At 49.4% G+C, this 13,804-nt stretch overlaps 1 protein-coding gene across 3 annotated transcripts in view; it reads right to left on the bottom strand.

Moving 5' to 3' along the window:
* Positions 1-7,155, bottom strand: part of RNF144A (ring finger protein 144A) — a 127,396-nt gene extending 120,241 nt beyond the window's left edge. Inside the window, exon 1 of one of the 3 annotated variants that reach the window (XM_032172133.2) lies at positions 6,947-7,155. The gene's annotated coding sequence lies outside the window, so the exon portion shown is untranslated. Of the gene's footprint in view, positions 1-1,882; positions 4,500-6,946 lie in introns of those variants that run through there. The other 2 variants (XM_058426116.1, XM_032172137.2) reach the window with 2 other exon arrangements.
* Positions 7,156-13,804: the final 6,649 nt, after the last annotated feature.

Below are 13,804 nucleotides of genomic sequence, written 5' to 3'. Positions count from 1 at the left end.
ACCTCATATGCTTCCTGTGCATCACAGAGTGCCTCAGGCCCCAGGGCCCCCCAGCAACATGGCCATGGAAGTCTCGCCAGCTGTTACGCTGGATCTCACTTACGTGGTGTCTACACAACCACGGTACCCAGGATTCTCTCTCTGCATTTCGGGCCACCAGGCTACATTCTACCATCCTCACCCCTAAACCCAAGCAAATATTCCCACCCGACTTCTGAGATCTTACGGTGTATTGTTCTGTGACCTGACCTAAAGAGAGAACCTGGTTTGCTCGGATCATGGTGGAATACAGAATTTGCACTCGAATTCCATTTCTTCATTCATAATCTGTTCCAGGCTTCCCTCTTGAACCAGGTTTCTCTATCTTGTATTCAATCACTTAACAAAAATCCATTCAGAAAGAGCATGATAGGCACTGAGAGAATGTAAAAATGAGTAAGTTCCTACCTGTGCAGAGATTATAATTTAGCAGAGGAAATAAAATGGTTACATAAATCACTAAAATTAGATTAGAGAGTTTTAAATGCAACTACAGGTTCTGAAAAAAAAAAAAAAGTTGCTATGGAAGCACCTGGTGGGCAAAACATTTGTGCCTGGGAAGAGGAGAGAGAACGCAGGCACCTGGGCCTGCAGGACCTGGCCTGGACCCTGGGGCTTTAACTCCGTCGCAGTTCTGCTCCGTGTGGCTCCATCTTCTCACCTGTGCAATGCCAGTGTCAGAGGAGAGCATCTCCACAGTCACCCACATGGGCAATTTTACAGCTGGAAGGAAAGGCAGCATTTGTGATAAACCTTCAGGAATCATTAGGAAGCTGGCACATGGATGGCGGGAGAGCATCCCAGGGCACACGTCAGCAGCTGCTGAGATCAGCCCTGGAAAGACAGGCTGGAGCCAAGGCAGGAAGAGGCTTGAACACTCAACCGTGGGTTCACAGGTAACTTGGGCAACGAGTGTTGCTGGAGGTCTCTGAATAGAGAAGTGTTAACAGACACCGACAGGCTTAACACACAAGCTGCCCAAGAAAGTTATAAAAAAAAAAAAAAAAAAAAAGGCGTGCATTGATTCCAGCTTCAGTGCATTTCCATTTCAGTGAATGTTTGAACTTGAGGAGAAAGTCCCCTCACGCAGACATCTGAGTATTTCTGTGGAGGGAACACTTCCTACCACCCAAATGGGGACATGAGGAAGCGCTGCTGCCTCCCTGGCAGGCCCCCTTTTGTTCAGAGGATGTGGGCAGACCTCACTGAAGAGGCTGTAGCAGGGGTCGAGCAGGTGGTGCAGACACCGGAGAGTTCACTCTAGAATGCTGGAAACTTGCAGAGGAGGCTGCAGACCAGTCAGTGATGGAGGGTGCACAGAGGGGACTCCTGCAACCCACCAGATCACCAGCCAGGCGGCACACCCTGGAGTCTGAGACACACTATGAAAACGCAGGTCGGCCAGGTGCGGCGGCTCACGCCTGTAATCCCAGCACTTTGGGAGGCGGAGGCAGGCAGATCATGAGATCAGGAGATCAACACCATCCTGGCTAACACAGTGAAACCCCGTCTCTACTAAAAATACAAAAAATTATCAGGGCGTGGCGGCGGGCACCTGTAGTCCCAGCTACTCGGGAGGCTGAGGCAGGAGAATGGCGTGAACCCGGGAGGCGGAGCTTGCAGTGAGCTGAGATTGCACCACTGCACTCCAGCCTGGGCGACAGAGGGAGACTCCGTCTCAAAAAAAAAAAAAAAGAAAGAAAAACAAGAAAAACCGGACGGGTCCCCTCTGCATGGCTCGCAGGAGGCAGTCGAGCTAGATGCATTTTGCACTCCCCTGCCCTCCAGAGGACCTTAACACACCACGCATCAACAATAAACATGCTCTGCCCCAAAGAATTACCTGAAAGAAGTTCTTGGGAAGCCTAAAAAGTATTCCCAGGAACACAATGTTGTAAGAGATGTGCACAGTCCTAGGACAGACACAAAAGCCCGTTTAATCAATAAAGAGACTCTGACAACATCCACTTTCAGGACTAGGAACCCTTCCCTTTTGCTCCCACAGGCTGCCATAGGCAGAAGCCCCCAGAGCCTGCACCGCCATATCCAGCACATGCGTGGGGCTAATGTCTAGTTTGGAGGTTCCCAGTCGCTGGCCCCAGGCAACTATGGGTCACTGGGAAGACATGGGAGCAAGGTGACTGACTGTAAAAACAATGGTCGCCACATTTTCTTAATCCAGTCTATCGCTGTTGGACATTTGGGTTGGTTCCAAGTCTTTGCTATTGTGAATAGTGCCGCAATAAACATACGTGTGCATGTATGGGCCTTCATAGCAGCATGGAATACTATGCAGCCATTAAAAAGGATGAGTTCATGTCCTTTGTAGGGACACGGATGAAACTGGAAATCATCATTCTCAGCAAACTATCGCAAGGACAAAAAACCAAACACCGCATGTCCTCACTCATAGGTGGGAATTGAACAATGAGAACACATGGACACAGGAAGGGGAACATCACACACCAGGGACTGTTGTGGGGTGGGGGGAGGGGGGAGGGATGGCATTAGGAGATATACCTAATGTAAATGACGAGTTAATGGATGCAGCACACCAACATAGCACATGTATACATATGTAACAAACCTGCACGTTGTGCACATGTACCCTAGAACTTAAAGTATAATAATAATAAAATAAAAATAAAAATAAAAAACCAACGGTCGCTACAGGTGGTTCCCCTGATCTTCCCCTGAACTCACTCTCCCACCAGGTAGAACTGGAGGAGGAGGAAAGGAAATGGAAGGAACACAGATAGGGAAAGAGGCTTCAAAACAAAACAGTGAAAAGGAAAATGCACTGATGGGACCTTCCAGGAGATGCCAGTAATGAAATTGGCTGTGTTACACACGGAAATCTGGGTCCAAACAGCTCAGAGACCACCAGCCACCCTACAAAGGCCAATGATAAGGCAGCTGGGCAGCTCGGCCCTGTGTGCTGGTCCTAAGTTCCCTGTCCACCCCAGGCTGTTTCTCGCTGTTCCCAGGCCCAAAATGTGACCTTGACCCTCTTAATTCGCCTAGCTAACTCCGACCCGTCCCTCCCATCCCAGACCAACAGCATCGCCCCAGCAGGCAGCCTCCCTGCCACCCGGGGCTGATCCAGGCACCCTCCTGTGGGTCCCACTGCACTCTGCCCTGACCTCCCATGCTGCCCTGACCCCGCTGTTCAAACAATCTGTTAATGTTTGAGCTTCCCGCTCCCTAGACTACAGCCTCCTCAAGGTCATGGGATCTATCCTTATCTGCAGGCCTCTGGGTTCAAAGCCAGGCTTCAAAATTGACGACGTGTGTGCGACTGCGACGTTGGATAACATCCCTGCTCTCTGCTTCACTCTGCTCCTCTGTCAGCTAGGGACAGCCACACATGCCTGTGCTGCGGGGCTGTGTGAGAACTGCATCCACGATCCAAGCAAAGCCCTGAAGATCAGGCAAATGCATAATGAATATTAACCATCGCCTCCTCCACCTCTAGTGCCAAACACACCTGAGATGATAAAATACTGGTTGACACACTTCATGCCATCAAGGAGCTTGCTTTTGTCTGGAACACTGCCTCCAGCTTATAAGCCTGCTCCTTAGAGAAAGCCTGCCTTCCAGTTCTATGGAACACCCAGGAAGTAAGCACCTTTAAATTCAGGTCTTGGGTTATTTGTGGAGTGGAGCAAGGTGAAGGCTCCTATCAGCAACGAGACACCCTCCTCAAAGCTTCATTTCTCACCATTTCACTTTGGAAAAAAGCCACTCTTCTGAAAATTAAAATATTTTCTCTTGGGAAACAAACAAACAAACCCTTAAGAATGGCTGTACTTGGTGAGTCGTCCTGTAATATTTATTCTCCTGGAAAAAATAATATGATCCAACAGTGTATTTTTATTTCTGGATCCTGGAAAATATTTACGTCAACACTTCAGTTTTATCCTCAAAAAACTAGAGCCATCAGGCAGGTTAAGACGCTGGCCCAGGGCCAGATAGCTGGGTCAGGAAATTGTAATAAGCTCTATCCTTCGGCCCCACGACCCAGCAGGTATGTGAGCAGTGGCTTCAATTTAATTTCTTCATCTAATTAAGAAAGGGTATTCATGTGTTCCAGTAATGCAGAAACAATGGAGAAAGGAGGCTGGTCTTGGAAATGATTACTTCTTAAAGAAAAGAAAGGCACCTCCAACTTCATTCTTGGATCTCAAAGTTAGAAAATTCCCCAGAGAAAATACGGAGAGTCCCTCTTCCTTAGAAGCATTCCATTCCATTCCCCGCCTCTGGGCTGCCTCTGAGATCCCACATCCTGTGAAGCCAGGGGTTCCTTGCTTGGCCGAGTGCTCTGGGAGAGTCTGAGGGCTCAATATCATCCTGTATGGTCCCAGACCACCCAACACGCAGGGCAGCGAGCACAGTTTCATCCTCTTCTATTGCAAGTGAGGTATGGGAAAAAAGGGACAGCAGACAGAACCAGAAAAGCTGATTCCAGGGCTGGACCAGCCACAGCTTTTCGTGTGGCCTGGGCTACCTGACCCCTCCTTTCCAAGCTATAAGGTTCCCATGGTTACGACAAGGGTTCGTAGGACAGACGGGTGCTGGCCACCTGGTTCTGTGACTGTCAGTCTCCAAGGGCAGGCCTCCTTCCCATCTCTACTCCCAGAGGGAAAGGCTTCCAGGAGGGAGAAATGTGAACAAAAGTAGGCAGTGGGGCCACATGGTGGACCACAGGGGAAAGAATGTTCTCAGAGGCAGGCAACGTGGCTTGTATCTCCCGACCCTGCCGCTGCCTGCCAGGGCGGCACTTCTGCCCCTGAACCTCAGCAGCTTCAGCCAAACAGTGTGAGGTCCCTTCAAAGTCCCAAACCACACTGAATCCCCAGGAGACGTGACTTACTCTAGTAACAGTCTGGATACAGGGATTACCAACTAGCAAGCTGAGGGCACTGGAATCTATTTATAAAATATATGCATTTTACAATGCTCTTTGAGTTTCCCAAATCCTCACAGCACAGATGACCTGGGGGTGCCTGCATCGTGCATTTGAGTTTGCCCTTCATTAGTTCCTCTTCCAGAGTTGCTGACATTAGAATTGGGGCCTCTTTAAAAACACAAACTGCAAAAATCAAATTGCACTGGGTCTGGAAAATTTCCATCCCATTAAAATTGGGTTATTTGCACCCATTTTCTCACGAAGTCCTCAATCCATCCACAACCTTTGATGCCTGATGCAGGTGGAAGCCCACAGCCAGTGGGGGTCTGACTCTGAAGCCACAGTAGGCACAGTGCACCATGCCTTCCCTTCCACTCAACACCGCACAAATCACTCTAAAGCAGGGCTCAGATCACTCTCCTCCTCCAAAACCATCAACAGCTCCCACGGACACAGAGTCAAACCCAAAGTCTTGGCCTAGAATTCAAAGATTTCACGATTTATCCTCTTCTGACCCTCTAGTCACATTTCCTTTGCACGCTTTAAAAATAAAAACAAAAAAGTAAAAGGCACTAGAAGCGTGCAAAAAAAAAAACGAGGTTCCCTAATCTCAGTACTGGAGAAGAGAATACAATAAAAAAGGCTGTTGTCTCCTTTGGAGCCACTGGGTGAATCCCCTGGGAAAGTTCACCGTGTCACACACCTTGTCACTCCCCCTTCCTGTGCTGGAGCAGCTCTCTCTGGACAGAGGCCCTTCCTGCCACCTCCGACCTGCCCCACCTGCAAGCTTTGACACAGACACCCCCTCCCTTGCAAAACCACCCTGACTCCCTCCCTTCCCTCCTGGGGACTCCCACAGCTCCACAGGCGTCTACACCAACTTACTTTCCGCCCGGCGTTTCATTTACAAATGCATCTTATCCGCCGGGCTCAACTCTCAACCCCAGCCCCACTCACTGGGGCATGTCCTCCCCTTCCATCTCCCAGTCCCCACTGCGGGAAGTGCTTCCTTCCCAGTCTCTTAGTGCAGGAGCCAGACCCCTTCTCACCGCAGGGCAGCAGGGATCCACCGGGGATAGTTCCCTGGGGCCTTGCCTCACTCCTCTGTTACCCCAGCCTTGACCCTGCAGGAGGCAGCACTGGATATTTGTTCAATGGATTTTAAAAATCATTATTCGCTAGAAAAAAGACCACGAACTTTGGAGTGGACATTCTGAGACCTGCCTACGAAGACCATTAGGGTAAAGAAGTCACCCCTTCACCCCAGGACCAGGAAGCCTCCAGGATGGCAGAAGCGACCAAACAGCTGGGAGCCAAACACAGTGCAGGGGGCTTGGGGGCGGCGGCGGGTGGCCGGGGTGGGTAAGACCCGCAGGGAACTCCGGGGCTCGGGCGGCGGCTCATTCCCCGAGAAAGGGCTCGCGGTGGGGGCCGGGGGCAGTAGCAGCCGCGGACCCCGCGCGCAGGGGATGTGCGGGGCATCGTCTTGGCCAGTTCCGACGTTTCCCGCCGGAGGCGAAGCCCCGGGCGCGTAGTCCTTTCCCAGACCTCCTCTCGGGGCCGAGGCTCCAGCCCCAGGGTCTGCGGGCGGGGCCGCGAACCTTGAAAGACCCCGCCGCCAGCTTGCCCGCGGGACCCTGCCCCGGGGCGCCCTGATCCCGCGCCGCAGCGCTGACCCGCGACCGCGCAGGGCAGGCAGGGGGACGCCAGGTCCCTAAGAGCCCACTGCGACAGGTAGGGCAGGGCAGGAGCAGAGCAGGGACGAGGTCAGGGACACGGGCAGGGCAAGGCGGGCGTCCTCTGCAAGGAGCCCGCGAGACCCCGCCCGGGACGCTGCCCCCCGCCCGCTGCCACCCGGCGCCCGGGCAGGACCCAGCGGGGCAGGGGCGGCCGCAAGCCCCGAGCCCCAAGGCCGGCCGCGCAGCGCCGCGTCCCGCCCTCCCCGCTCCGCGGCCGGCCCGGGCGATGCCAACACAAAGGGGACGCGCGTCACCCTACCTGGGCCTGCTCGTCCGCGGTGCGCGGCTCCGACGGCTCCGCCCGGTACTGGCTGCGGGGTGCCGGGTGCCCGCCGTTTTGCCGCCCGCGCCTCCCTCCAGCGCAGCCCTCAGGGCCCGCACTGCAACGCCGGCCCTGCCGCCTCCCGCCTGCCGAGAGCCCTCGCGGGGAGAGGCGGCGACGCGGGCGGGGCGCGAGCGCGCACAGAGGCCGGGCACGCGGGAGGCTCGGCCCCGCCCCCGCCCCGAGCCGCACAGCGCCCCCTGCCGCCCGCCTGCGCCGACCCGAGGCCCGGAGCCGCCCCGCAGGCCCCAGGACAGGCTCCCGCACGAGGAGGGGCTGCGGAGACCGCCCGTGCACGCTAACATGAAAATGCTACTCCTGCTTTAGTGGCCTCCAGAAGACACTCCCCTGATTCCTACACCGAGGGAACACATTATCAGCAAGCTAGGAAAGAAGGGGTGACCCAGCCCAACGCTCTAAACCAGGGCGCGAACCGGCGTTGAGCTGTGCAGCTGCGCCCTGGGCTCCAGTCTTGCTCTGCCGCAGACCCCACAGGAGCCAGCACCTGCCTCCCAGACCCTCGCTGGGGCGGCTGTGAGATGAGCCCAGAGCCTTCCTGAGCCAACCCTCGCAAGGAAAGTCTGTCTGTTCACCCCACTATCCTTGTCTTGAAGGATGGAGAAGAGAGAGCCCCCCAGGTGGTCCCAAAAGGTGGAATGGACATCTGGGATCCAAGCATAGCAATTTCTTTCTTTTTCTTGAGGTATCTAGCTTGTTGGAATCTAAGATCTGTGAAGGTATTAATAGAATTCCTGTATCTTCTGCCACTCCCCATGGAAGCTTCAAGATACACAAATGTTAAATTATCTGTCAGATGTGCACATATGAACAAAACCTACGAGTGTGCATGAAATAACACCTTCTTAAATATATAGATTCTTTTTTCTGCAATATTAAATGGAAACCCCACTAGAACATCGTTTTTCCTTAATAGCATACCCTCCACACTGCGTGGTCTAAATTCAAGCTCTACCACCTACTAGCCATTAAGCAAGTTATTAATGTCTTCGTGCTTCCATTTTGTTATGTGGAAAATGAGGTGGCAATAGTATGTATGAGTTCTTGGGAGGGATTAAACAAGTCAAATAGCCTGAGTGCCTTGGCTTACAACTGTAAGCTCAGCACTTTGGGAGGCCAAGGCAGGAGGATTGCTTTAGCCCAGGAGGTCAAGGCTGAAGTGAGCTGTGTTTGCATTACTGCACTCCAGCCTAAGCAACAGAGTGAGACTTTGTCTCTCAATAAATAAATAAATAGTCAAATTAAATATAACTGACAAACTAAAACAACTCCATAGTCCTTAGCTACAATTTGTCTCATTTCTCCAAAGAATTAAATCAGATGATTCTTAACTCAAAGCTCTGCATAATTTGTCTTCTGCTACACATACATCTTTATAGTAAAATAAAATAAAATAAATCTGCCCCCTCTGTATTGAGAAGTTATTCTGGTAAATATTTGACCTCTTCAAAGATATGAACGAGCACTTGCCTTCTAATGTCTCAGTTTCAGATTCTTTTTAGAAATGTCATTATTCAAGAAAAATGCACAATGGGAAGAATCTTAACAACAGCACTTTGTTACTCCAGCCTCTCACTAGAAGATGAAAATAGTTCTGCATAAAGGCCTGAGCTTTATGAAAAATATATTCACACCTCCCATGTCCAAGTTGGGATACCAGAGAAGTTCCTGGTTGAGTACTACTTATGAATGAAGGATTCAGGGAAGGCACAGGTGGGTGACTGCAAATGCACAGACATTGTACTGTGTTCGCCACAATAAAGTGGTCTGTATTAAGATGCAGGCGTTTTCATGACACACAGAGGTATAACAGTCAAGCTGGGGGACTGCATAGTTGCATCTGGGGCTGCAGGAAGAGAGTTAAGGTGCAAAACTGCCCTGACCCAACTGAGACTTGTAATTGCTCATGTGGTAACACATGTGACTTCATTCCTCTGCTCTGTCTTTGTGAATGCAATCATTGTTGGGAAGATAGTGAGAGGGGACACTGGCACTGAAAGTTTTGTTTGCAGCAGGCCTCAGAAGGCACTCAGATGCAGATTTCTCTGTGAAGACTTCCCGGCCTATCATGGTGTTCCCCATCCCCAGATCTCTGATCTCTGAGCTGGTGTAATACTTAGTCTTTGTCTATGTTGATCATGGCATCTGCCACACTTAATGTTTGTGGCATTCACTCTCTGATGCTTAGATCTTAAGATTCTAGAGAATAGCATTTTTCTACATATTCCCACTTAAGGCCTTGAACATAATAAGTGCTCAATAAATACTGAGTGAACTCCTCTCCTCTGAGATATGCCTCTGAGCAGCTGCCCTAGTTCTCTCCAACAACAAGTTTGTTGGGTCTCAAGTTCACTTCCACCTGTCACTGTCAGTTTTCAATCCAGCCCCCTACTCAGGTCTGGCTGGCCCATCTCCCCCAGAGGGCTGTCCCATAGAGCCCATTGTAAAGGACACTCATTGTTGCCAAGTGTTTGTGCCAATGCTGTATGACTCACCCTTCACTCATTGAACAAGCTCTTCCAGATTACCTAGATGGGCAAAATTTCTCTGCTCATGGGAAGCAGGCTGGCGACTCAGTGCTGCAGCAAATGGCCCAGAAGCTGGGAAAGCAGACAGCTGTTCTGACACTTCTCTTCTAGATAGAAAATCAAGGGAAGCTCAAGATCCACACTTGAATTTTTTTAAAAAAATTAGACAAGGGGCTGGGCGTGGTGGCTCATGCCTGTAATCCCAGTACTTTGGGAGGCCAAGGCAGGCAGATCACCTGAGGTTGGGAGTTCCAGACCAGCCTGACCAACATGGAGAAACCCCTGTCTCTATTAAAAATACAAAATTAGCCAGGCATGGTGGCATATGACTGTAATCCCAGCTACTTGGGAGGCTAAGGCAGGAGAATCGCTTGAACTCGGGAGGCAGAGGTTGTGGTGAACCAAGATCGCGCCATTGCACTCCAGCCTGGCAACAAGAGCGAAACTCAGTCTCAAAAAAAAAAAAAAAAAAAAAAAGATTAGACAAGGAAGTTTATGTGAATTTGTAATCACACATTCCATAAATATAGAAAATTCATTTTTTATTTTAAAAATTAACAAATTCCATTTCTTGTTTCTCTAGAGTAGCAGGAAATTAAATGTCAGTTCTCATTCTGACTCTCTCTCCTTAAGGACACACAGGAATCTGGGAGATATTATGGTTCTGGGAATGTGGAATGTAACCTCTCATCTTCAGCCCATCTGTGCTACTGATTGTCTCATTCCGGAAGCCATGCCTTCTCTCAGGAGCAAACTGCACAAGGCTTTCCTGCCAGGGGCACAGTCCCCAGGTGAGCCACACGGCCTTCCCAGGGTAATGCCAAGGAAAAGAGGAGAGTTCCTGCTACTCTCCGGGTCTTCTTGGCAAAGCTTCTGATACAGTTTGGCTGTCTCTCCACCTGAATCTTATCTTGAATTGTAGTTCCCATAATTCTCGTATGTCATGGGAGGGATCAGGTGAGAGGTAACTGAATCATGGGGGTGGATCTTTCCTGTGCCGTTCTCGTGACAGTGAATAAGTTTTATGAGATCTGATGGTTTTATAAAGGGGAGTTCCCCTGCAAATGTTATTGCCTGCTGTAACTTTGCTCCTCCTTGCCTTCCGCCATGATTGTGAGGTCTCCCCAGTCATGTGGAACTGTGAGTCCATTAAACCTCTTTTTCTTTATAAATTACCTAGTCTCAGGCATGTCTTTATTGGCAGTGTGAGAACAGACTAATACAGCTTCCCTTGTCTGTACTCTTACCCTCCTCCCTTCAAAAGCATCCTCTCCTTCTTTTCCAACCTTGACATCTCAAGTAATCTCTGCAGTGGGTGTAGCATCCACATAAGACAGGATGCAGAAATGTCTTCAAGCAGCTTTAAAAAAAACTTCAAGAAAGAAAGTGCAAGTGAAGAAGGAAATTCATCCTTCCAGTCACTTAACACAGCACTGTCATGGACACCTTGTGTCTCCTTAAAATTCGTATACTGAAGTTCTAAGCCCCAGTACCCCAGACTGTGACCTTCTTTGGAAATAGGGTCATTGCAGATATGATTAGTTAAGAGGAGATCATATTGGAGTGGGCTCTAAACCAATATGACTGGTGTCCTTCTGTAAAGGGGAAATTTGGACACAGACACACACAAGGAGAACACCATGTGAACTGAAGTCAAAGATTTGGGTGATGCTTCTACAAGCCAAGAAACGCCAAAGATGACCAGCAAAGCACCAGCAGCTGGTGGAGGAGCCTGGACCAGATTCTTCCTCCCAGCCCTCAAAAGGAACCAATCTTGCCAAAGCTTTGACTTAGACTTCTAGCCCCCTGTGATGGTTGATGTTAAGTGTCAACTTGACTGGGTTAAGGGATGCCCAGATAGCCGGTAAGACAGTATGTCTGTGTGCATCTCTCAGAGTGTTTCTGGACAAGATCAGCATTTGAATCCTTAGAGTAAAGAAGATCTGCCCTCACCCACGTGCGTCACCCAATCTCCGGAGAGCGCGAACACAGAGGAGGAAGGGCACATATGCTCCCTCTCTTCCAGCTGGCACATCCATCTTCTCCTGCCCCCTGACTTCACAGCTCCTGGTTCTCAGGCCTCAGGCTTCCAGCACTTACATGAGAGCGTGCTTCCCCCTCCCCACTCCACCCCTAGGTTCTCAGCCCTTTGGCCTCTGACTGAATTCCACCACCAGCTTTTCAGGGTCTCCAGCTTGCAGACAGCAGATTGTGGGACTTCTTGGCCTCCATAATTATGTGAGCCAATTCCCATAATAAATCTCCTATCTATCTGTCTATCTATCTATCTATCTATCTATCTATCTATCTATCTATCTATCTCTATCTATCTATCTATCTATCTATCTATCTATCTATCTATCTATCTCTATCCTATTGATTCTGTGTCTCTGAAGAACCCTAATACACCTCCAGAACTGTGAGACAATACATTTCTGTGGTTTAAGCCACCCAGAAGGTGGTACTTTGTTTCACCAGGCCTAGCAAACTAATACAAGCACGTGGAAGGTGTCTACTCATGACTACAACTTAGAGAACAAGCGTTATAATAAAAATAAAAGTGTTATACAAAGGTGGCAAGATAAATGACAATAAATGAAAATATTAACATGTGAATTAAAAAGTAAAGATATTTTTCCTAGCATTCTCCCAGAAAGTAGAGAAGTGTCTCTCTTGTTTGCCATCATATCCAGCAATGGCAACATAAGTTCTAGGCACTTAATAAAAATTTGTTGAATGAAAGAAATTAATCTTCCATGGTTCTTTATTAACCAGATCTTCTATGCATGGCTCAAATGCAAGCTCCATAGATTCTACTTAGAACTGAAAAGGACCTGAGAGAAAGTTTTGTCTGATCTTTCCGCTTCACTTATGGAAACACTGAGGTTTACTGAGGCCGTGCCAGATCCAGGATCCCTGCTTGCTCGTGGCACACATGGTAATATTACAGAAGGCTGATTCAGAGGTCTTTTAACTTTGTATTACACTGCTTTTCTACAGTAATCAATTGAATATGGCCCTTGGGGTTTGACAAAATTTTTAAAGGCTTTCTCAAGTCTCGAAGAATGATTATATTTAACGGCAGACAGACTTCATTGTGGGCAAACATTTAATGCTCACTAAATAGCCATGCATTTTCCCAGATTTTCTGGCCCCCTCACAGTCAGGCCAGGGCATGTGACTCATTTTGTTCCATAGACTGTAGACATAAGCCTCACTTTTGAGCCAAGGCAATGAGAAAGACCTTCATGACACTGAACTTACCCATCACCATCCCAGTGATAACAGAGCCACATATTAAGGTGGTAGGACCACCAAATGGAGCCAGCTGGATCTGTGGGTTGCCCGCTGGTAGGATGGCCCTCAGGAGAATATGAACCTGCATGCGTTAAGCTATTGAAATTTTAGGGTTTATTTGTTACTCCAGCATGGTCTTGCCTAAACTAACAACTAAAGCTAACACATTCACTGTGAACTGGTTTTGAGTAGCAGTAATTCACAGGCACTTGAGTCTTGAAGGAGAACCCAGGTACAGTACTAGGTAGTTAGAGTAAGTCATTCCGTCTTAGACATGAGAGCACAGTTGAGGCAGATAGCCAAGAGCTAGGAAAAGATGGGAACCTGGAAGAAATTCAGGTAGCAGATAGGTGGAAGGGGAACACAGTACAGAATCCAGTCTGTGTCCTGGACAACAACTCAGGTGCCCACAGCTCATTCCTAGTGGATGCTGCCACGTGGTAACGTGAGGTTTAAAATAAAGAGCCACGGGGAGAAACAGGACTTGCTATTCCACCTACTGAACAGGGCTCAGGTGATATATCACAAGGTGGATGCTTGAATGCCTACAGAACCAAGGCAGTCATTATGCCGTGAGCTGCGACTGTTGGATGTGGGAGGCTTGCATCCCAGGAATCAACCTTGGCCAAAGGTAGCTGCCTCCTGCAAAACTGCTTCCAAAACAGCTTGGCTGGGACATACCACATGTCTCATTTCATATCTTTGTGTGAAAGTTTGGTCTATTGAGTTGTATTTCTGAGAATCGCTTGGCATACCTTGGGACAACACTGAAGGGCTCCCTAGCCCCAGAGTTCCCCAGCAAATGCATCCCAGCTCCCCTGTGTCCTCATTCTTCTACGGGAACCCTTCCCAAGCATCTCTTAACAGCCAACCTCCATCTCAGAGTCTGTTTCCCAGGGAACCTGACCTGAGACAGTAAGATGGGGAAAGTGAGCTCCAGCAAGATTGCAGA

Source organism: Hylobates moloch, unplaced genomic scaffold (assembly GCF_009828535.3).
Source record: "Hylobates moloch isolate HMO894 unplaced genomic scaffold, HMol_V3 SCAFFOLD_13, whole genome shotgun sequence".
NCBI lineage: Eukaryota > Metazoa > Chordata > Mammalia > Primates > Hylobatidae > Hylobates > Hylobates moloch.
This window is presented reverse-complemented; position numbering and strand designations above follow the sequence as displayed.